Consider the following 23,034-nt stretch of genomic DNA (forward strand, 5'->3'; position numbering starts at 1 on the left):
AGTCTTCTCTAGAAACACCCTCACAGACACACCCAGAAAAAGTGCTTCACCAGCCATCTAGGCATCCCTCAATCCCATCAAGTCGACACCTAATATTAACCATCACAGAATTCATCTGGACAGTCAGCCCTTGGGTCACACTTCATGGGTCTTTTTGTTACATACATGTGCCTGGAACAAGTGCCCAGTGTGCTCTTTGGAACAATTATAAAGTCATCATTATTCTGGATGATGATTTTAGGTTTGGATGATAAACGTTTTGTGTTGGTCGTGTATGTTTTTGAATATGGTCAAGCCTGAGCTAAGTCTCTATAATTTTCTTGCTTTCCAGGAAGGAGTGAAATATTTCTTAACTCAGTAGGAATGTAGTGAATTACAGTGTTTGCTTATCCTTGCAGAGTGGAGAATGTTTTTTGCCAGAGCAATTGTTTGCAAGAGCGGCCAGCCCAGAGGACTACAGAAGGACATTCAGGCAGAACATTCACCTCTCCCTAGAAGACAGCCTATGAAAGAGAACTAAGTGTGTTCAATGGACAGTTTCTGCCCTTCAAGTGGCATTATTGAAGTATAATGACCCCAAAGCCCTTGAGACTATTGTGTTCTGATGGGACTGTTGTACTGGGTGCCACAGGATGAGATCATAGGCCTGGAGTGAGGGCCGGGTTTCCTGGGGGAATAGATGTCCCATCATTGGTCACCAGGGAGGAGCAGGTGTTCGGTAGGAAATAAGTGCAGGGAGGCAGCTTGAGAATCCCTTCCCCTTTCTGGGTCTTGGGAGGGGTGGGGCTGGGATTCCAGGCAGAGTAGACCTGATTTGAGGGCACTTGGACTGCGTGCAGTTGTGCTGGCTCACGCCACATGACAGGATAGAAGCCCTGTAGGAAGACAGTGCAGCTTTGTCCAACAGAGCGCGGCCAAGCTGTGCACCCTGCTGGGGGCTGCCCTTGCTGGGAGAAAGGCATGTCTTTTTCTCGACACAAAGGTACCACCTACTAACTAAACCCTTACCTGACAAGGACCTGCCCACCAACTGGGATCGCTGTCTTCTAAGGTATCTGCCTGCCTTGTGGGTGGGGAGAGGGGACCCATTTTTCTGTTTTTTTTTAGCCCAGAGAAGCTTTTTCTGCCCACAAAGACATATTCTGCACGCCAAGCCATCAGACTGCTTAAGGTGGGTACATTTTCATCACTGGGCATTTCTAAATCTGAGTCTGAGGATCCTGAAATTCGCAACATCTTTTAATTGTTGTTAGTTATTCTCTGCCTTGTTCTTTCTTTCACTTTTTAAAAAGTAAAATAGAGATAGCATCTCGCTATGTTGCCTAGGCTGGTCTCGAACTCCCAGGCTCGAGCAATCCTCTCCCCTTGTTCTCCCAAAGTGTTGAGATTACAGGCATGAGCCACCTTGCTCAACCCTTTCTTTCACTTTTGAATGTTTATTAAACGCTTGTTAAAAGCCAGAGATTTACCGAGCTCCTACTGTCTACCAAAAACTGTTCTAGACCTTGGGGTTACATAGATGGGGGTATGGGTGGGGTGCAAACATTCCTCCGCTTGTGCAGTTGGTATATTAGAGAGAGGATTGTGCTCTGGGGACTCAGGGAATGCTGTGTTCTGTGTTTAGGATGGAAGGCAAAGGGAAACCCAGCATCCCTCATCCCAGGTGGTGGCAGCAGCAGAGCTGGCTAGCTATGCCCTGCAGAGGGTCCGTCTCCTGAGTGTCATTAGCATCAGAGGATGATTTGGGGTGGTGAACAAGCATTCGCAGCCCGTCACCCAGGGGGAATCTCAGAAATATCTGAGGAACCCTTTGCAAGGGCTAAATTCTGCGGGGGTATTTAATGGGTATGTGAAGTCTGCTCAGAGCAATTATATATGGCTTTGGTTCTCTCTAACCAGCACTAATTCTGCCCTTTCCAGTCTGAAGATGGGTCTTCTTGACTGAGAACTGAGAAGTAAAGTACAATTTGAGGAGTTCTGCCTGTTTTGTTTTGAGACAGAGTCTCGCTCTGTTGCCCAGGCTGGAGTGCAGTGGCGTGATCTCGGCTCACTGCAACCTCCGTCTCCCAGGTTCAAGCAATTCTCCTGCCTCAGCCTCCTGAGTAGCTGGGACTATAGGCGTACATCACCACACCCAGCTAATTTTTTTGTATTTTCAGTAGAGAAAGGATTTTGCTGTGTTGGCCAGGCTGGTCTTGAACTCCTGACCTAAGGTGATCCCCCCGCCTCGGCCTCCCAAAATGCTGGGATTACAGCAGTGAGCCACCACACACAGCCCGAGTTCTGCCTTCTTGCTATCATCTGTTAACAAAATACAGTTAGCCCCAATTAGCCTCCCTTTCCTCTTGAGCTGTCTTCTCATTGAGAGTCTCTTTTCCGAACACGTCTGAACCCTGCTTTCAGAATGGGTTCTGCCTGAGCCCCGGATGCCACCAACTTTGCAAAAGATGGCTCCTCTCAGGGTCCCTGTCACTTCCACTTCTGCAGAGCATGACCCCTGTGCTTAGGTGCAGGGTAGCAGTCCCTCTCATTTCTTTCTTTAAACTATGAAAGACGAAATTGTCAACATGAGGAGAATTTATCAGACACCCAGGGTCTAGGAGAAGGAAATTCCCAGCTATCCCCACTCAATCTTGCCTCTGTGCCAGCGTTGTCAAATGTGTCATCAGAAGGCCTGCTCATGCCTTTGAACCCCGAGGGCAGAGTCACCCGCTTGTGGACAAGCAGGAAGAAAAGCCACAGCTCCACAGCTCAGCAGCAGACAGCCATCTGGTGAAATTCTATGTGCATCTTTGTGTCTGTTGGCTTCTGCCCCTCGTCCATCCACCCCAGCAGACCCCTTCTGGTTTCTAGCCTCTGTTCCTAGGTCCTCCCTCTACCTGTGTCTGCCCACTTTTACAACTCTCTTTCTAGATTTGACTCACTTGTGTCACCTGGTTTCTGCTTTTTGATTGACCTTGAACCCATATTTGTCTACTCCTGAGTCAATCAATTTTGCTTCCAGTCCCTGCGCCCAGACGTGCCCACACCTGGAACTGCCTACCAGGGTCAGCCAGTTGCTGCTGCCTGGCTCTTGGCTTTCTATGCCTCCAGCCCCTGATTCTGCCTGCCAGTGAGCTGCATGTGGCTCTCTGCCCCAACCCAGCATGTGCACTGTGATTCTCAGGAGCGTGGCTTCCAGGCCTTACATCTGGCTGCACAACCTCGTGTGCAGGCCACAGTCCCCCTTCCCTCTCTCTCCTTACCTTCTCCATTACTCTCTCTACTCATGGTTTGTGGATTTTCATGCAGGAGCTCTCATCTTAACACGTGGTCTCCTCCACTCCACTACCTCCCAGGTCTGTCTTTTGAGAAAGGAATGCTGTTCCATTGCTGCCATCCCACCTCCCTGGGCTCAGAGAACCAGCACAGTCACATGGGCTTTCCTGAGCTGTGATCTCAAGGTCACTTGTTTCAGTACCACCTCTGTCGCCTGGGGTGCAGACACCCAAGACTGCAAAGTTTTATTCTCCCTGGTTATTTTATTTCCTGTGAATTACTGAAGATTTCCTCCATTCTTCTTGTGGCTTCTATTTCTTTTCTTATATCAGGCTCTATAATTTTGCTGCCGTAGCCAGTGCATTGTTTTGTACATTCTTGGCTTTAAAAAAAATGACAGAAATTCAATTCTAATAAGCACCAATGATAGAGAGGATTTGTGGGCTCCTGTAACCAAAACAAGAAGGGCAGAAACAGTGTTGGACATCAGTGGCCACCAGAACCAGAAGCTGGAGGCTCTCAGGACACTCTCTCCTCACCCTTTTTTCCTGCTTGCTGCAGGCAGCTCTATGCTCTCTGGCTGGCTTTCCTCTCAGTGCTGGAGGCAGGGATGCCAGCAGTTCCCATCTCACATGTTCCCAGCTTTGTGTCCAACAGGGCAGGGTTTGCTTCTTGGTTCAAAACACCTTTGAAAGCACCTGGTTAGGCCAAGCGCAGTGGCTCACTCCCGTAATCCCAGCACTTTGGGAGGCAGAGGTGGGCGGGTCACCTGAGGTGGGGAGTTCGAGACCAGCTTGACCAACATGGAGAAACCCCGTCTCTACTAAAAATACAAAATTAGCCAGGCATGGTGGCACATGCCTGTGATCCCAGCTACTCGGGAGGCTGAGGCAGGAGAATCGCTTGAACCCAGGAGGCAGAGGTTGCAGTGAGCTGAGGTTGCACCATTGCACTCCAGCCTGGGCAACAAGAGCAAAACTCCATCTGAAGAAAAAAAAAGAAAAGAAAAGAAAGAAAGAAAGAAAGCACCTGGTTAGTCAGGCGCAGTGGCTCACGCCTGTAATCCCAGCACTTTGGGAGGCTGAGATGGGCGGATCACGAGGTCAGGAGATCGAGACCATCCTGGCTAACACGGTGAAACCCCGTCTCTACTAAAAAATACAAAAAACCAGCTGGGCGAGGTGGCGGGCGCCTGTAGTCCCAGCTACTCGGGAGGCTGAGGCAGGAGAATGGTGTGAACCCAGGAGGCAGAGATTGCAGTGAGCCGAGATCGCGCCACTGCACTCCAGCCTGGGCGACAGAGCGAGACTCCGTCTTAAAAAAAAAAAGAAAAGAGAAAAAAAAAAAGAAAGCTGGTTAATATCTTGGAGAATTAGGTCATCTCACAGTCCAAGGGAAAACGAGAGAAGCCCTTATAGAGCCTCATCACTGGGGGGATGTTCCTAAGTGAAAGGATGTCCATGCCAGAAAGAAGGGGTCTTGGCAGATAATAAATGTCCACTGCAGACCAAGATTAAATACATCCTGGCTCTGACCATCTCTCATCTCTTCCCCCCTAAGCGCTCTTCCCCAAGTTAGGAGAAGTCTTTTATTCCAGAAGTCTTTTTGTTTGGCAACTTGATTATGGAGAATGTGACCCCAGTATACTAAGTTTTCTTGGGTAAAATGTGGAAGGAATATATATTGACAACAACGGTGGTGAAAAGAGAGAGGGAGAGGAGGATCAGATTACACTGTAGTTTTCACACGCAGCTCAGCAGATCTACACCAAGTCTCTAGCAACATTTTCATTGACATAAGCTAACTCAAGCACATCTTTGGGCTTTCATTGTAATTTTGAGTGGATACGTTTTATAGAGACAGGTGGTTAGTGCTAGAGCACTAGTCTCAGATTTAGCAGAACACCCTTCATTTATCACAAAGAAAATAGTATGAACTTTAATATGTAGAACAGATCAGACCATATATGCTGTAATTGAAGTTTCCCTTCTGCTACCCTCCACAGGAACCTGAGCTCCACAGAACTCAATGAAAAAGCAACTATAACAGAAGAGATACGTACGTTATATTCTCTGTTTACTTTGTTTATGTTTATGTCTGAATTTACTTTGAAACGCTTCAGCATTGGCAGTGTGATTTGCTTGTGTATGTTATTTAGATGTAATCTGCACCCAAGGGATGATCACTTGCTGTAATTGGGAATGTGTACTCCAGGGATGGTTAGTTAATATTTACCAAAGTAGCAGACAACACAGAAAATGAGAGCCAAGTGAAAGGGGAAACCCCTTATAAAATCATCAGATCTTGTGAGACGTATTTACTACCATGAGAACAGTATAGGGGAACTGCCCCATGATTCAATTATCTCCCACCAGGTCCCTCCCACAATATGTAGGAATTATGGGAGCTGCAATTCAAGATGAGGTTTGGGTGGGGACACAGCCAAACCATATCACACGATAACAAGGTTAAGAAGGGGGAAGAGCCAATATCTTCACCTCATCAAGGTTGGATCCAACTTTTGTGGGGCCTGAGACTTACATACCTTCAGGGTCTTCTCTGAAAAAGATGTATTAAAAATTATAAATACAAAATTAGCGATGAAAATGAATACAGAATGAGAAAAAAATGACTTCAATTTTTTTTTTTTTTTTTTTTTTTTGAGATGGAGTCTCACTTTGTCTCCCAGGCTGGACTGCAGTGGCGCGATCTCAGCTCACTGCAACCTCTGCCTCCAGGGTTCAAGCGATTCGCCTGCCTTAGCCTCCCGAGTAGCTGGAATTACAGGCATGCACCACCATGCCTGGATAATTTTTGTATTTTTAGTAGAGACGGGGTTTCACCATGTTGGCGGCTGATCTTCAACTCCTGACCTCAGGTGATTCACCTGCTGTGCCCTCCCAACGTGCTGGGATTACAGACGTGAGCCACTGTGCCCGGCCGATGACTTCAAATATTGAAAAGTTTACAAATACCACAAAAATCCCCCAAATAACATAATATTTCTATTAATTAATGGTTGATATGGCTGTGTAATACATTTTCTTACTTTTTTGCTGCGTCCTCCTTGATGGCCTCTTCATGTCACCACCATGTTGTAATACTTTCTATAGAGAGAATAAAATAATTCAGTGCTTCCTCTAACTTGGTTGATCAAAATTTTTTCCATGTTAATTTTTAAGATTCATAAAACATGCAACTTCAATAGACAAGTTCACTCTTTGTAGTTCTTCCACAAGGTTGTGCACTATAAACAGAAAAATTCTGATGAATTTAGTTTTGCATAATATCTTCACAAAAGAAAACATCATGGAGTGTTTATAATTGTATACACTGCATATAAAGCACACTCCTGACAGAATGTCCTTTACTAGAAATGGATGAGAACAGAATCCTCCACTAGGAATTGTTTATGTCTTGATGGAAAGACACTTCCAGAGATTAGTTTCTGGCTTCGCACAATTAAAACCTTGTTTCTTCCCCTCTCCCTGTAAGGATCCAGTGCTGGGTGCCATAGCATAGGTTCATGCTCATAGGTGCTCTGGTTCCGTATCTTCCTGTTATATCACTCGGTAAGTTTGCCCCGTGGGTGGTAAGAATATTCCTGCACAGGACAGCTAGGAATAAGTTAACTATACATGGAAATGTCTGCAAACCACATAAATACCTCCCACTAAACCGCAGCTAAATGTATCACCAACTCAACTTTCCTTAACTAGATCCCCAAAATGCTTACGGTCACTCCCCACCACCTGAAAGGGGAGACTGGCTGAAAGAAATTCATAATGGAAAGAGAGAGTGCCTTATTCCATTGTGGTTCAAATCTGTCCTTGGCAAAATTTATAAAACCATCTACCATGTAAACAGATGGCTGGGGACCCTCCCAGGGCCTTGGAAGTGGTCCATCACATGAGAGCTCTGATATTTAGCTTTGTTTGTTTCGTAATACAATGCCTCTCCACCAAACTATAGAGGGTCACCAATATTTACCTTGGGAACAGCCAGTTGAATTAGGTGGGTTTGCAACAAAGGGAATAAATGAAAGACAGGCTTTTTCTATTTATAAGCTTCTGCTTATAATCATCAGCAAAACAGTCACACATAAAATAACTGCCAAAAACTTAACAAAACTACATGGCCAGAAGTGCAATTTAATGTAGTAGAAACGAAGTACAAATTACTACAAAGGGCAGATGAATAAAGAGGGTGAATGGATTAATCATAGGGTGTTGCCGGGCGCGGTGGCTCACGCCTGTAATCCCAGCACTTTGGGAGGCCGAGGCGGGCGGATCACAAGGTCAGGAGATCGAGACCACGGTGAAACCCCGTCTCTACTAAAAATACAAAAAATTAGCCGGGCGCGGTTGTGGGCGCCTGTAGTCCCAGCTACTCGGGAGGCTGAGGCAGGAGAATGGCGTGAACCCGGGAGGCGGAGCTTGCAGTGAGCCGAGATCGCGCCACTGCACTCCAGCCTGGGCGACAGAGCGAGACTCCGTCTCAAAAAAAAAAAAAAAAAAAAAAAAAATTCAATGCCCTAAGCTTCTACCTTATGAAACTGGAAAATAACAGCAAAATAAACTTCAAGTAAATAGAAGAAAGGAAATAATAAACATAAAAAAGGAAATCAGTACAACAGAAAATATGCAAATAGCAAAGAAAACTGATAAATCCAAACATTCATTCTTTGAAAAAAAATTCAATGAAGAAAATAAACTTCTAGTGGGCAAAGGATATGAACAGACACTTCTTAAAAGAAGACATTTATGTGGCAAAAAAAAAAAAAATATTAAAAAAAGCTCAACATCACTGATCATTAGAGAAATGCAAATCAAAACCACAATGTGATACCATCTCATGCCAGTCAGAATGGTGATTATTAAAAAGTCAAGAAACAATAGATGCTGGTGAGGCTGTGGAGAAATAGGAATGCTTTTACACTGTTGGGAATGCAAATTACTTAAAACATTGTGGAAGACAGTGTGACAATGCCTGAAGGATCTAGAACCAGAAATACCATTTGACCCAGCAATCCCATTACTGGGTATATACCCAAAGGAATACAAATCATTCTACTATAAAGACACATGTACACATGTTTATTGCAGCACTATTTACAATAGCAAAGACATGGAACCAACCAACCCAAATGCCCATCAGTGACAGACTGGATAAAGAAAATGTGGTACATATACACTATGGAATACTATGCAGCAATAAAAAGGAATGAGATTAATGTCCTTTGCAGGGACATGGATGAAACTGGAAGCCATCATCCTCAGTAAAACTAACACAGGAACAGAAAAGCAAACACCACACGTTCTCACTCACAAGTGGGAGTTGAACAATGAGAACACATAGACACAGGAAGGAGAACAACACTCACCGGGGCCAGTCAGGGGGATGGGGGGCAAGGGGAGGGAGAGCATTAGGACAAATAGCTCATGCATAAGGGGCTTAAAACCTAGATGACGGGTTGATAGGTGAAGCAAACCACGCTGGTACACGTATACCTATGTAACAAACCTACATGTTCTGCACTTGTATCCCAGAACTTAAAGTAAAATTTTAAAAATTTTAAAAAAGAAAGTGAAAACTATCTTCTGCTTTTTGTAGTCCCTCCCCCACCACACTCCCAACACTATGACAGTCAATTCCAAGCTAATGTTTGATGAATGAAAAAAATCCTCAAAATAAGCTTTGTTTTCCATTAAAGAGAAAACAACCCCTAAAAATAAAAAATAAACTTCTACCAGCAAGACAGATAAAGAAAAAAAAAAGGAAAAACACAAAAATAAATATTAATAATAAAAGAAGGGACAGCATTATAAGTCTTATAGACATTAAAAAATAAAAAGGGGATATTATGAACCACTTATGCCAACCAATTAAAAAGTTTAGTTGAAATGGATAATTCCTTTGAAAACATGAATAACTCAAATTGACACAAGAAGAAATAGAAAATCTCATCAATTCTATGTTAAGCCTAAATAAATTGGATTTATAACTTAAACTCTTCTGACAAAGTGGACTCTGGGCCTAGATAGATTAAATAATGAATTCTATCAAACATCTAAAAAGGAAATAATATCAGTCTTAAGGAAAATCTTTCAGAAAATAGAGGGGGAAGAAATACTTTCCAACTCCTTTTATGAAGTCACCATTATTCTAACAACAAAACCAGACAAAGACATTAAAAGAAAATTATAGTCTAATTCCTTATGAACATAGCATAGATAAAAAATTCTTAACAAACTATTAGCAACTAGAATCCAGAAATATAATTAAAATGATAATACATCATGACTGAATGGAGTTTATTCCAGGCATGCAAGGTTATTTAACATTTGAAAATCAATCATTGTCATTCATCGCATTAACAGAATAAAAAAGAAAAATCCTATGATCATTTACAACAATGCAGAAAAATCATCTGATGAAATTCAGTGCCTTGTTACGATTTTTAAAACTCAGTAAACTAGGAATAAAAGACAACTATCTTAACCTAATAAAGGAATCAATGAAAAACCTGAGCAAATACTGTAAATTAATATTGAAAGACTCAACATTTTCCCATTAATATTGAGATCCAGGCAAGAATGTTTGTTTTTTATCTTCTATTCAACATTATATTGGTGTCCCACCAGTAAAATAACACCTAAAAAATAAAATAAAATCTTATAGATTAGAAAAAACAGAAGTTAAACTTTTTTTATTCACATAGTACACAATTTTCTTTTCTTTTCTTCTTTTAGTTAATAGAGATGGGGTCTTGCTGTGTTGCCCAAGTTGGTCTCAAACTCGTGGCCTCAAGCAGTCCTCCCACCACAGCCTCCCAAAGTGCTAAGATTACAGGCATGAGCCACCATGCCCAGTCATATACATAATTTTCTATCCAGAAAATACTAACAAGTCTACCCTGAATGGCTACTATGTTAATAAGTGAATCTAGTAAGGTTGTAGAATACAAAGTTAACAGAAAAAATTGTATTTCTGTATTCAAGCAACAAATAAGTGAGACATTAAAATGTAAAACATCATTTACAATAGCATCAGAAATAGATAATATTTTGGAATTAATTTAACCAAGCATGTATAGAACCTATGCTAAAAACTACAAAAAAACTACTGAAAGAAATTAAAGACCTTTGGAAAATGGAGAGACATACCCGTTTGTGAATTGGAAAACTCAAGATTGTTATGCTGTCAATTCTCATCACATTGATCTACAGATTACATGCAATCCCAATCAAAATCCCAGCAGGCATTTTTTCTTTAAGCAATTTTTATACTGAACCTAAAATTTGTAAAAAATAAAAATAACCTATGTTAGCCAAAACAATTTTGAAAAAGAAGTTCAAAACTGAAGGACTTAATTTGATATCAAGACTTACTTTAAAGCTACAGTAATCAATGTGTAATGTATTGCCTCTGGCTGCTTCCTCATTATGATGGTAGAGTTGAGTAATTATAACAGGGACCATATGGCCCAGAAGGCCTAAAATCCTATCTGGCCTTTTACAGAAAGAGTTTGCTGACCTCTATCATAGATGATGCTCATATGTAAGACACTACTATCTATAATTCCTGGCCTACCAGGTATTATTCCACCACTTTCTCTGTTACTCATTATAGCATATTAAAGTGCAGATAAGGGAAAATAATTTTATAAATAATCTTTAATCCCTTCGAATTTATTTAAAATCAAAATTGTTCATAGATTTTGGCACTTTATAGTTAATAATACGTTATTTGCAACATCCCTTACAACTGTGTACAAAGCCATAGTGGAAAACCAGTCCTACCGGGATGAAGATAATTACACATTAAATTTGTATTGTATGTAAATATGTATAGGAGGCATTGTAAGCATTATTTGACCCATTTTTTAAATGAGGAGGCTGACTGGCAAATGCATCTATTAGAGCCTGCAGAAAGTGAGGAAGGCATGGTTAGGAAAAACAGACCTACTGGACAGTGGAATTAATAGGTTGAAATTGGTAATAGATTGGACATAGGTAATGAAGACAAGAAAGTATTGGAAAAGTAATTTTGAGAGTTGTTGTGAATCTGGGTTTCTAGACAGGGTTGCCATTGACCTGGTAGGAAAATTGTGAAAAAACATTTATTTCGCCAGTGAGAGCAGATTGATTATGTGTTCCCTTTCTAATTGCTTAAAATGGTGCTTTCCAAATTAATGGACTTACTAAGTACCTGGTCATCTTGTTAGAATGCAGATTCTGATTCAGCAGTTTTGGGATAAGGCCCAAGATTCTGCGTTTCCAATCAGCTTCCAGGTAATTCTCATGTGACTGGTTCAGGAACCACACTTTTTAAGAAAGGCATTAAATGTGACTAAAGGAAATCCAAGTGTAGATTTCTTCTGGAAGGTAAGAGGAGGGTGCTGACGGGGAATACTGTTTATGCAGTTGGAAAGAAGCTATCTATTTGTCTTCTCTAGAGGCAAGATACAAAACTAAGGGCCTGTAATCTTGAGGAGATTCTCAGCGCAGAGAAGAGAAGGCTCTAGAACAATCAAGGAGACAGAATAAGAGCCATCAGAAAAATAGAAAAACCAGGAGCATTTAGTGTCATTAAGGAATCCTATGGAATACTGAATGTCAAGGAGTCAGTCAATGAATTCCAACATGCAACTCAGTCATCACACCATCTTTTCTGGCCCCCTTTCTTTGCCTTCTTTGGTCTTTTTTCCAGCTCTCTCTAGAATGTAGTAGATACTTACTGGATTGTCTGTCCAAAGCTTCCCCACTCCGTTTTTTTTTTTTTTGTTTTTTTTTTTTTTTTTTTTTTTTTGGTAAAGCCACCCATCATCAACACAACTACCGTAAGAGCTGCCATGTTTTTATATGACTCTCGGTCCTCTTCCTACAGTTGATTGGTCCAGGCATGGACACCTGATCCCAGCTCAACCAATCATAAATTTCTTCTCTGGGATTATTCAAAATAGGATTCTACAGAGACAAAAGTTGTCAGGTGCAAAACAGTCTTTATAATAGGAAAAGTCGTTAGGCACAAAATCTACTAGTCCTAATATGCAGCCATGTTAGGAGCCAGCACAGAGAAAAAGTAAAGACAGGTGATGGAAGACAGTCCTAGCAGCATTCCAGTTTTTGTTCCAACTGTTCCGGAGCCCAACTACTTTCGTTCCTTTCCCATGATTTGGTTATTCAATGTTCCCTTCAGTGACCCAGAAAATTCCCCCTATTGCCTAAGTGAGTTTGAGTCACTTGCAACAGAATCCTGACTAATACATGGCAAACCTTATCCCCACTCATTTTGTCTTATACAGCATCTTCCTTTGGGTCCCTGCATGCTGTTGACTGCAGCTTTCCCAGGTTTTTCCTTAGAATGACACCAGGCCAAAACCAGCTGCTGGGCAAGGACCATAAACCCCAGTGCTGGTCTTGGTGGATGTTAATGGGTCACTGAACACCAGTGTACCAAGTCGATGTGTTCATGGCAACAGCCAAAAAGAGCCCACAAAAGTCTAATCTTTGGCACACTGGGGGCTTCACTGGCAGATTGTTAAGACCCTGGGGGCAAAACTTAATTTGCATAAGTATTTGCAATGCACAATTACCTTTTTATTCATTTAGACTAAATTAAATTCATTTTGGAATCTCCAAAGTTATTGCTGTTGACTTCTCTTCCCTTACTTCACGTTCTAGGTATATTTCCCCAAAACCGAAAGCCATTTTCATCTCTAGTTTTCTGGATGCCTCAGATCCCAGGTGAGGTTTTATCCCGCCACAGTTCTTTAAGATTAGCAAAATAAATTAACTCCTTAACTGCTGGGAAATTTAAACAACAAAAAAACTGCTGTTTTGCAAAAATGCGAATATTATTAGTATTCCCTACTCTCTTCCTTACTCCCAACACACACACACACACAGACACACACACACACACACACACACAGAGGCACGCACACAGGCCTGGCTGCACTCGAGAAGCCCATTCCCACCACCCCTTCTGCAGACAGAAATGCTGGCATTCGTAAGCTGTCACACTGAGGAAGACAGCAGCTGTGTTATTCCATGATTTATAGAACAGATTTGCATTTCCTTGCCTTTGAAGCTTGCCTATAATCTGCCACATAAATATTTGAAAGACAGGATGGTGGAAACAGACCTAAGCAGCTTAATCGAACACTTGGCAGGTAGAGGACTCGGGCTGGTGTTCATTTCAAACACCCCCATTGCCCCGAGGCCTCTTGGTGTGTGTATGCAAAATTGAAATTCAATGTTTAAACCCAAACCTACAGTCACAATTCCACTTGAAGAAAAAGTCAGAAGAATGCCCCTCTGAAAGGAGGTTTTGTTTCGTCTGGTCTCCTGAGGCAAAAGCCCAGTAGTCTTCCTTAAATTCTGCTCCAGGAAGCAGGAAGCAGGGAGCATAAGTGTCTCAGCCACTCCAGAAGCCCTAGGTGTGCTCATGCAGGGACAGGAGCTCTGCCTTGCCTCACAGAGGCCCTGAGGCCACAGAGAGGCACTTTCACCAGGGAGCAGGCACATTCCTGTCCTGGAGACCAGTCATAGCTCTGGCTGCTCCATAGAACCAGGATTCCCTGGTAGAGGATCAGGCAAACCTTCAATTTTCCATGCATCCACCTTTGTGCAGCTTTTCACAAAATATGGTATGGAGAACACTTTCTGGAGTTCATGTTAAATGGCCACAGTCGCAGTGCTTTTTTTTTTTTTTTTTTTTGAGACAGAGTCTCACTCTGTTGTTGCCCAGGCTGGAGTGCAGTGGCACGATCTTGGTTCACTGCAAGCTCCGCCTCCCAGCTTCAAGCCGTTCTCCTGCCTCAGCCTCCTGAGTAGCTGGGACTACAGGCACCCACCACCACTCCCGGCTAATTTTTTTTTTTTTTTTTAGTAGAGACGGGGTTTCACCATGTTAGGCAGGATGGTCTTGATCTCCTGACCTCATGATCTGCCCGCCTTGGCCTCCCAAAGTGCTGGGATTACAGGCGTGAGCCACCATGCCTGGCCAACAGTCACAGTGCTTTTTAGCCCATTATAAGCTGTAAGTCCTGCAGGAAAAATAAAAATCTAAGTTGATTTAACCTAATTATTTAAGTGGAAAATATGCACTTTTATTTTTGCAGTAGTTCTATTAATATACTATTGGAGAATTAAAATACCGAAAATTGGCTAGGTGCGGTGACTCACGCCTATAATCCCAGCACTTTGGGAGGCTGAGGCGGGCAGATCACCTGAGGTTGGAAGTTTGAGACCAGCCTGACCAACATGGAGAGACCCCCGTCTCCACTAAAAATAGAAAATTAACTGGGCATGGTGGCAGGCACCTGTAATCCCAGCTACTTGGGAGGCTGAGGCAGTAGAATTGCTTGAACCCGGGAGGCGGAGGTTGCGGTGAGCTGAGATTGCGCCATCGCACTGCAGCCTAGGCAACAGGAGCGAAACTCTGTCTCAAAAAACAAAAAAAAAGGAAAATTATGTCCTAATCTGATTCAATAAATATGTGTCGACGCCCCATATGTGCTCAAGGAGGCTAGCCACAAAGGTGTCTTCACGCTCAAGACAGCCCCAGAATGCCACTCATGGCCTAGGCATCTTATCAGAAGTTCTACAAGGTAGAGGGTGGGCAGGGGAACAGAAAGAAGAGGTTTTTGAATGTGAAGGACCTTTTATAAAATTCAAAAACAACAAGGGCAGAAGGCACAGGGAATGGAGACCCAGACTCAAAGTCAGGAGATACGGTCAGTCCAGCTCTGCCATGAGGTCCATGTTCTTAGTCCAACCACTTCACCTCTCTGGGCCTCTGTTTTCTCATCTGCAAAATGAAGCAGTTGACCTAATAACGTCCAGAGTTTCTTTCATACTGATATTCTATAGCAGGCTGGGGCTAAATTTAGATTTAGGTGTGTCCAAATGATGGAATGACCTCTTTTCCCATCCCTTCCCAGGTTCTACCTGGATTCTGGAGCTCTAGGGAAAGAACCCGCCTGTGTCCATAACTGGGGTCCCTGGTGCCTGCAGAACTTAGGACAGGGAACGGGGAAGGTGGGGTGGTTAGGGACAACACCCAAACATGGACTCCTTAAGAGAAAGTTCAACCTTAAGAAGAAAGGAATCTGTCCCAGGCAGCAGCACAGTTGCAAGTCAGAGGAAGCTGCGGTTCCGGGTCTTGGGTGGTGGTCTCTACTGTTATCAGCCACCCTGAAGTCAAGCAGACATCTGGGGTGTCTCACCAATCTCCTAACCCCTAGAATGCCAAACAAGCATGCTCTGAGGCCCTATAATATTATCACATGGGGGTCAGGGAGCTACTCTCCTTCAATACTTCCAAGCAAACTGCCTAGAGCCAAAAGTCCAGGAAGACTAAACACTCTGCAGATTTGAGTGAGAAATCCCCAGGGACTTCCATAGACACTGAGAGTCTCAGAAACACCTACCAGGTTGGTTTCCCGAGGCAGTGAGCCAGGGAAGGAGCACTGATGGTGATGTTACCTCATTTGGATGCTCCATGAGTCTACACGAGTTTCACAAAAGCTTCAAAGGAAAACAAGATATCAAATGAATCCATTAACAACATTCAGGGGAAAAGGCTACCTGGAAGAGGGACAAAAAGGGACCAGTTTCTAGAGGAAGCCTAGGGAAGATGCCTGATGTCACTGCTGACAGAGGAAGCAGGAGGACTCGGTACTCTCTGGACTGACCAGGCTGTGATGGGTGTGGCAGGCCAGAACTGGGCAGGATCATTAAAACCCTTGGAGAGGTTTTCACTGCAGGAAAGAAGAGCTACCAGGCCTGGAGGAGAGTAAGACTGGGAACCCAGGCTGCCAGTGAACTTATGCCCACCCAAAAACTCAGTGGCAGAAAAGTGGTAGGGATGAGTACACCAAAATGAGAATTACAGTCTCTGCCTCCTCAGCCCTGGCAGAGCTGCCATATGTGGCAGCAGCACTGTCCTGCCTCCAGGTGAAATAGGAGCCACTGGGATCACCCGCCACGCTGCAGGAGCTCTGAGGTGTACAGAACCGTGGGGAAGGGATATCGACACACATAAAGTAGTTCCATCTTTGCCTTATATCTGTCTTTTTATACCTCCGCAGATGTGGCCAAGAAAATTGCTACATAAATTGGACACTGCCCAAAGAAGCCTTAACGCCATTCCTGGGTTCTTTGTCAAAACCATGGTGGCTTTTCTTGTCTTCACAGAGCTGAGCCCATTGTTCTGTGGTCCCTGCAGCTGTGCCTCTGACCTGGGTGGAGCTGCAAGTCTGGGCAGGAGAGGCTTGGGAAGCTAGAGTTGTTGCTGATGATCTGTTTTCAGCTTGGGGCAGGAGCCAGGCTGGGTGCCAGAAGCAACTTTTGATCAGTCATTAGGCACAGACTTTGCTCCAGCCACACAGCCACCTCATTCCTGCCTTGGGGCCTTCGCATTCACTGTTGGCTCTGCTTGGAGTCTTCTCTCTTGATCTGCCCCGGACTTGTTGCTCCCTACTTCATCAGATGTTACCTTCTCAGAAGGACCTTCCATGTCCACCTCCAGTGCAGGCCCTGTTCACACTCTGTCCACTGCTCTGCTGATTTCTTTATGACAGTTACGGCACTCTACAAGGATCTTGTTTATTTGTTTACATGGCCACTGTCTCTTTCCTTACTGGAACGTCTGGAACATTAGTTCCACCAGGGTCATCTGAGGGCTCCCAGGGTGACCCACACAGACCAGACCCCAGCCTGCACCCCAGGAGGCTCCTGCTCCCCACATACACAGAGCTCACCTCAGCCTTACCTCATAGATGAGGAAGACTTTGGCGCCCACATAAATGCCCATGTGTGTCACGACCCAGACAGCGGTGTTCATGCCTGCAAGAGGTCAGGGCAAGCCCGTCAGTCCCATGCTGAGATGCGAGGCCCTGGACGCCTCCTCACCTCAGAGGGTGAAGTGGGGAGGCCTGGACACCCTCTCCATCTCAAAGCGCAGCGGGTGAGGGGAAGGCCTGGCAGGCGAAGGATCTTGTGTCTCTTGTTCACTACTGTCCACAACCTCCAGCACAATGCTGGGTATATAATAGATAATATCTGTTGAATGAATAAATGCACACAGCAGCAAGCTGTGTGGCTGCTTATCCAACATAACTGTATCCCCGTGCTTCTCCCTTCCTAACATAACTCCAGTCTGCTTGGCAACATGTCCTATTCATGACCACGTGTTTGCCCTAAGCTGTTCATAGCATTCTCTTTCCCTGTGCTAATAACTGGTTTTTCAAAAGGACCCATGACTTAGTTCTGACCAAAACCATGAGCAGAAGTCTACTAGGTAGGGCCGGGGGTTCTAAAAGAGGCTTTCCCCTTTATAAAAAGAGAAGCAGCCACTGTCATATTATCTGGATTGGATCTGCTTAGTACAGCTGTGCCTTACTTCTCGCTCTGAGGAGAGTTACCGTGAAGAAAAATGCAACCCGATGAAGATAGCTAGGGTGGGAGTTGGAAGAAACTGGGTCTTCTATGACATTACTGAAGAAATAAATTAACCATCTCTGGAGCTTGCATATCTCTGGATCTCTTGCTATGGGGCATAATAAATTTTCCTATTATTAAGCCATTGTGAATTGCATCTTTTGTTACTTACAGCCAAAGGCATTTGAACGATAGAGACTATGGCATACACTGTCCCTTAGTCCTGGTGGCTGCCACTGCCCTGTAGAATAGAGCCATGACTTTTATCCACCAGGTATACTGTAGGTAAACATGAGTTAATGAATTAGTTTTTTCTTTACTTCATTCATACACCCAACAAGCTTCATTGAAAACTTGTGTGTACAGGCACTGCACTAGGAAGAGTAATCAGAAAGGCAAGCTGCCAACCCCGAGGAAGCTCAGAGCTCAGTGGGAGGAAGACTTTTCAACAGAGAATGACAATCTAGCATGGACACACTACAGCAGAGGCATGCAGAGGTGCCACAGCAGCGGCGGAGAGCAGCAGGCACATGGCGTGAAAGAGGACAGGCAGGAGGGTAGCTAAGTTGCTTTCACAAGAGGTTGTGTCTGATCTAGTCTTGAATGAAAAGCAGGAGATGCCCAGGAGGACCAGCTGGCTGAGTCTCTCAGGAAGAGGGAACAAAAATGTCCCACATTGGAGAGTAGGCAAGACCACTTTTCACGATGGGCCAGGCACGGTGCTAAGAGATTACGTAGACATTGTGCCCTCAGATCCTTAACAATATGCACTCAAGGTAAATACAGTTATCCCGTGTTATAATATGGAAACCGAGGCTTCAAAGGGTCAAGGAACTTGTCCAAGGTCATACAACCAGGAAGTGGCAGAGCCAGGCTTTGAACCTAGATCTTCCAGAGCCCACATTCTGTTTACCACCCCAGCACTCCTCCTACACTAGTGGACCCTGTTAGGGAAGCATCATCTGTAGGGCAACCTAGTGTCCTGCCTGTAAAAGAGAGTACACCTCCGTGGGCAGGCGAGAGAAGAGACTGAGCACACGGGCAGGAAAAGGTGTACTCTGAGAGGGGTAGTGGTTAGGTGGGTGGGCAATGGAGAGAGCAGGCAGAAAAGAGAGAATGTGGGTGGCCTGAAAACACCCGTTTCTCTTCTATTCTGTTTATTTTAACTTGAATGGCTTTACTCAGGGTCACCATCTTCTAACCTTTCCCCTTCAAATCACTCTTACAGTTAAATTATCCTGAAAATTTACCAGCCCACAAATTTTTGTTAACCAGCCTGCCATAAATATTACACAGATGGCAGAATAAATAAAATTCATTGGTAGTTACAGCAAGCCTCCCTGAAATGGTAACTGGCCCCGGGCCCACAGGGACTCAGCTTTGAGAAGACTGCCTTAAATAATGAACAGGCAGATGAAACAAACAGTCAGTCTCTGGGCACTGCATGGCACTGCAAGTTGGCACCCCAGGTCCTGCAGACACCCTCGGTTTGCAGGCTGTCTTTTTTATGAAACAAGGGGGGTATGGCAGACACCCATCATCATCATAAAATAATGGCACCAGCTAATTTCCTGAGGCTTCAAGCTCAGCAGGGAAGGATATAATATTGCAAGCCAGCAGAAGCCAAGCAAGTGGTGATACAGTAGTTCTGTTTTACATTACATTAAATGTTACTATTTCTGAAGGGAATATCTGCGGAGCACTGGTGTAACCCATAGCAACCAGCTAATAAATTGTAACTTACACTGGCTCAGCTTATTGTAGGGGTGGAGAACAGCAAGAAAAAAAGACAAAAAAAAAAAAAAAAGGCAAATGCTGGCAAAAATGCCACATTTTTTCCCTCTTACTACGTCCTCTACACACACACACACATAAACACATGCGCGTGCGCGCACACACACACACAGCACAAATACAGGCTGCATCAGCATTCTCTAGCAAAATTACTTAAGGTGAAGCGGGACAATTAGCTGCCAGGATTTTAGAATTCTTGACCTTCCTGTAGATCTATATATACAATGTCTCTTTTAAAGCTCAGAAGTCGTACTTTAAATGTTTCCAACACTGGGCCCTGCCCTCTATGAGGGTGACCCTTGGCATCATTTTGCAGCCTGTATTGAGGATGACAGTCCTCTGCATCCAACCTGCACGTGGAACTAAGCCTAAGCCATTTAGTTCACCGTTTTTCCTTCTGTCTACAAATAGCTCATGCTTAATTGCCCCCATACTTCAAATTCACAGCAGGCTGGTGAGCCTGGCTCTCTGCTACATTGAGCCTACTCTTTGACCTCAACCACGATAGATTCCTTCCATCCATTAATTCCTGTTCCCTGAGCCCTTCAGTCTTTTACACATTCAATCAGTCTCTGTGAAGTGTGGGCATTGGATGTGTATTTACAGGGAATTATTCATGGGGCACTTTGTGGCCTTCAGACAGTATGTTCGTCTATTTGGGTTGACTGAACGTGCACACCCACTGTCTGTCCATGTGAATAGTGCTAAACTTAATGAAAGTGCTCTGTATCCTGAAATGCCCACCACTTAGCCACCAAGGGGGAAGTGACCAGCACTCAGAGCACCTGAGTAAGTGTTACTGGGCATCTTCCTTCTGTCTAGCCATCTCTGAACTGTGTACAGAAGAGGAGAGCCAGGGAGTTCATCAAGACTCAGACAACAGGGGCTCTTCCTGTCTCTTTCCCTAGGACACAAGTGAGGGACTTAGAATCAATCACCCATGATCAAGAACCATTTCGGGCATTTGCTAGCTGAGTGTCATTTGGCAAAATCATTTTACTTCTGGGGCCTTCATTTCCTCACCTGCAATGCGAGAACATTGAGAGTATCAGGACGCATTTGGCTGCAGGAAACAGAAAACCCAACTCACAGTGCTTTAAAAGGGAGAGAAATAGAGTTTCTCATGTGACAGTGGATAGGGCAGGGTGGAGCCTCAGTTTCTACTTCTCTGTGCTTCTCTTTTCAGCTGGTTCCTTTCAACCCCATGTTCTCTACCCCAGAGCTTGTCTTACCGCTGCAGTGACACTGTTTGGGAAAAGATTGCCTGTTGGTCTCCCCACCTAGATCTGATCCCTTCATTCATTTATGAAAGCCCTGGCTTCTGGACCAGTGGCTGGCATGTGGTCTGGATGAATGGATGGGTGAATGAGCAGTTGAATGATTCTACAGTCTTACTTCTCGGACAATGAAAAGGGAATTTGGGGCAAATCGAAAGCTGCAACATGTGCAAAAATGCTCTAGAAACTATAAAATGCTACAAGACATTAGGAAATGTTATGGTTATTAACGATTACAATCATGAATCTTCATGCTATAAGAGCAGCCTCCTGGAGGCTGGTGTCAGCCATAACCACACCATAGTGGGGTTTTTGATGAGACAATGGAAGAAAGATGGTTTTTCCAGGAAAAGTAGATGACTTTTGCCCCCTAAAAACAGTTTTAACATCCACAGTGTGACTGTTAATGAAAAAGGTCAAAAGGTGTCTTTACAATGGAGAGATGTGATGGATATCTCCTTAACCAAATAACTGAGCATCATAAACATGAAGGACCTCCTGATATGTGCAGCAGGAAGCACACAGTGTCACCTGCAGAGTGTTCTTGCCTCAAACATTTAGCCTAAATATCATCATGAGGAAACCATCAGCAAAATCTAGATTGTGCGATGTCCAACAAGACAAGTGAACTCTAATAATGCCAATGTTGGTCGGGCATGGTGGCTCATGCCTGTAATCCTAGCACTTTGGGAGGCTGAGGCAGGAGTATGGCTTGAGCTCAGGAGTTCAAGACCAGCCTGGGCAACATAATGAGACCCTGTCTCTAGAGAAAACAAAGAAATTAGCTGGGCATGGTGGTGTGGGCCTGCGGTCCCAGCTATTCGGGAGGCTAAGGTGGGAGAACGGCTTGAGTCCAGGAGGTCAAGGCAGCAGCGCACTCCAGCCTGAACAACAGGGTGATACCCTGTCTCAAAATTAAATTAAAATACATGCCAGTATCCTGAACACAAAATAAGTAGTAAATAGAGGCAGGAAGCTTCTTTTAGATTAAGGGAAACTAAGAAGATATAAAAATCAGTTTTCAATGAGTAAAGTTGAATGGATCCTGGATTATTAAAATACTATAAAATAGATATTTTTAGATAGCTGGACTATATATCAAAGAATGCTATTGCGTCAATGCTAAATTATTTTAGTGTGATCATATTTTAGGAGTGTGTTATTTTTATTTATTTATTTATTTATTTTGAGACAGAGTCTCACTCTGTCGCCCAGAGTGCAGTGGTATGATCTCAGCTCACTTTAACCTCCGCCTCCCAGGCTGAAGTGATTCTCCTGCCTTAGACTCCTGAGTAGCTGGGATTACAGGCACGCACCACGATGCCTGGCTAATTTTTGTATTGTTAGTAGAGATGGGGTTTCACCATGTTGCCCAGGCTGGTCTCGAACTCTTGACCTCAAATGATCCACCCACCTCAGCCTCTCAAAGTACTGGGATTACAGACGTGAGCCACCGGGCCTGACCTTGTTTTGCTTTTTGAGACAGTCTTGCTCTGTCTCCCAGGCTGGAGTGCAGTGGTGTGATCTTGGCTCACTGCAACCTCCACCTCCTGGGTTCAAGCGATTCTCCTGCCTCAGCCTCCTGAGTAGCTGGGATTACAGGTGCCCAGTACAATGGCCAGCTAGTAATTTTTGTATTTTTAGTAGAGACAGGGTTCTACCATGTTGGCCAGGCTGGTCTTGAACGCCTGACCTCAAGTGTTCCATCTTCTGCCTCAGCCTCCCAAAGTCCTGGGATTACAGGTGTGAGCCACCGTGCCCAGCCTGCATTTGTTTTTCGACTTCTACCTAGGCCAAATTGGGGAGCCTAGGATAACATATCAGAGTACACATATTTGTCAGGATTGCAAGTTTCTTTCAAAAACATTAACTGGTCCCCTGCTGTGTGTTCCTACTGTGTCTCCTCCATCTCCCCCTTTCCTTCTCTCTCCCAGTCTTCTTTTCTCTCTTCACTGTCTTCCCACCAGTTATCTCAAACGCCCCTGCATTTAAATGACCGTTGTCCCTGCCCTCCAGCCCTGCATATCCTAGATAAGACGTCCTTTGAGCAGAAGGAAGGAGAAAAAATGCTGGTTATTTCTTCCCCATCATGTGAACATCACACACACACACACACACACCTGAGGCTTGGACAAAAAAGGACAGATTAAAGTTAAGCCTTAGTGGATCAAGTCCACATCAGAGGCAGTCTTTGGGACAGGGTCCCAAGTGACTCTGAATTATGAAAGGCTGGTTCTGGCCCTGGCTGATAAAAT

General features: G+C 44.1%; 1 long non-coding RNA gene across 1 annotated transcript; it reads right to left on the reverse strand.

Moving 5' to 3' along the window:
- Positions 1–5,169: 5,169 nt before the first annotated feature.
- LINC02868 (long intergenic non-protein coding RNA 2868) lies at positions 5,170–16,434 on the reverse strand. Its single transcript, XR_006690430.2, has 4 exons — positions 16,350–16,434; positions 15,698–15,794; positions 5,757–5,812; positions 5,170–5,298 (listed from the first exon to the last, which is right to left on the reverse strand). It is a non-coding gene; the product is annotated as a long intergenic non-protein coding RNA 2868 (long non-coding RNA).
- Positions 16,435–23,034: the final 6,600 nt, after the last annotated feature.

The sequence above is a fragment of the Macaca fascicularis genome, chromosome 1 (assembly GCF_037993035.2).
Source record: "Macaca fascicularis isolate 582-1 chromosome 1, T2T-MFA8v1.1".
In the NCBI taxonomy this organism is placed as follows: Eukaryota; Metazoa; Chordata; class Mammalia; order Primates; family Cercopithecidae; genus Macaca; species Macaca fascicularis.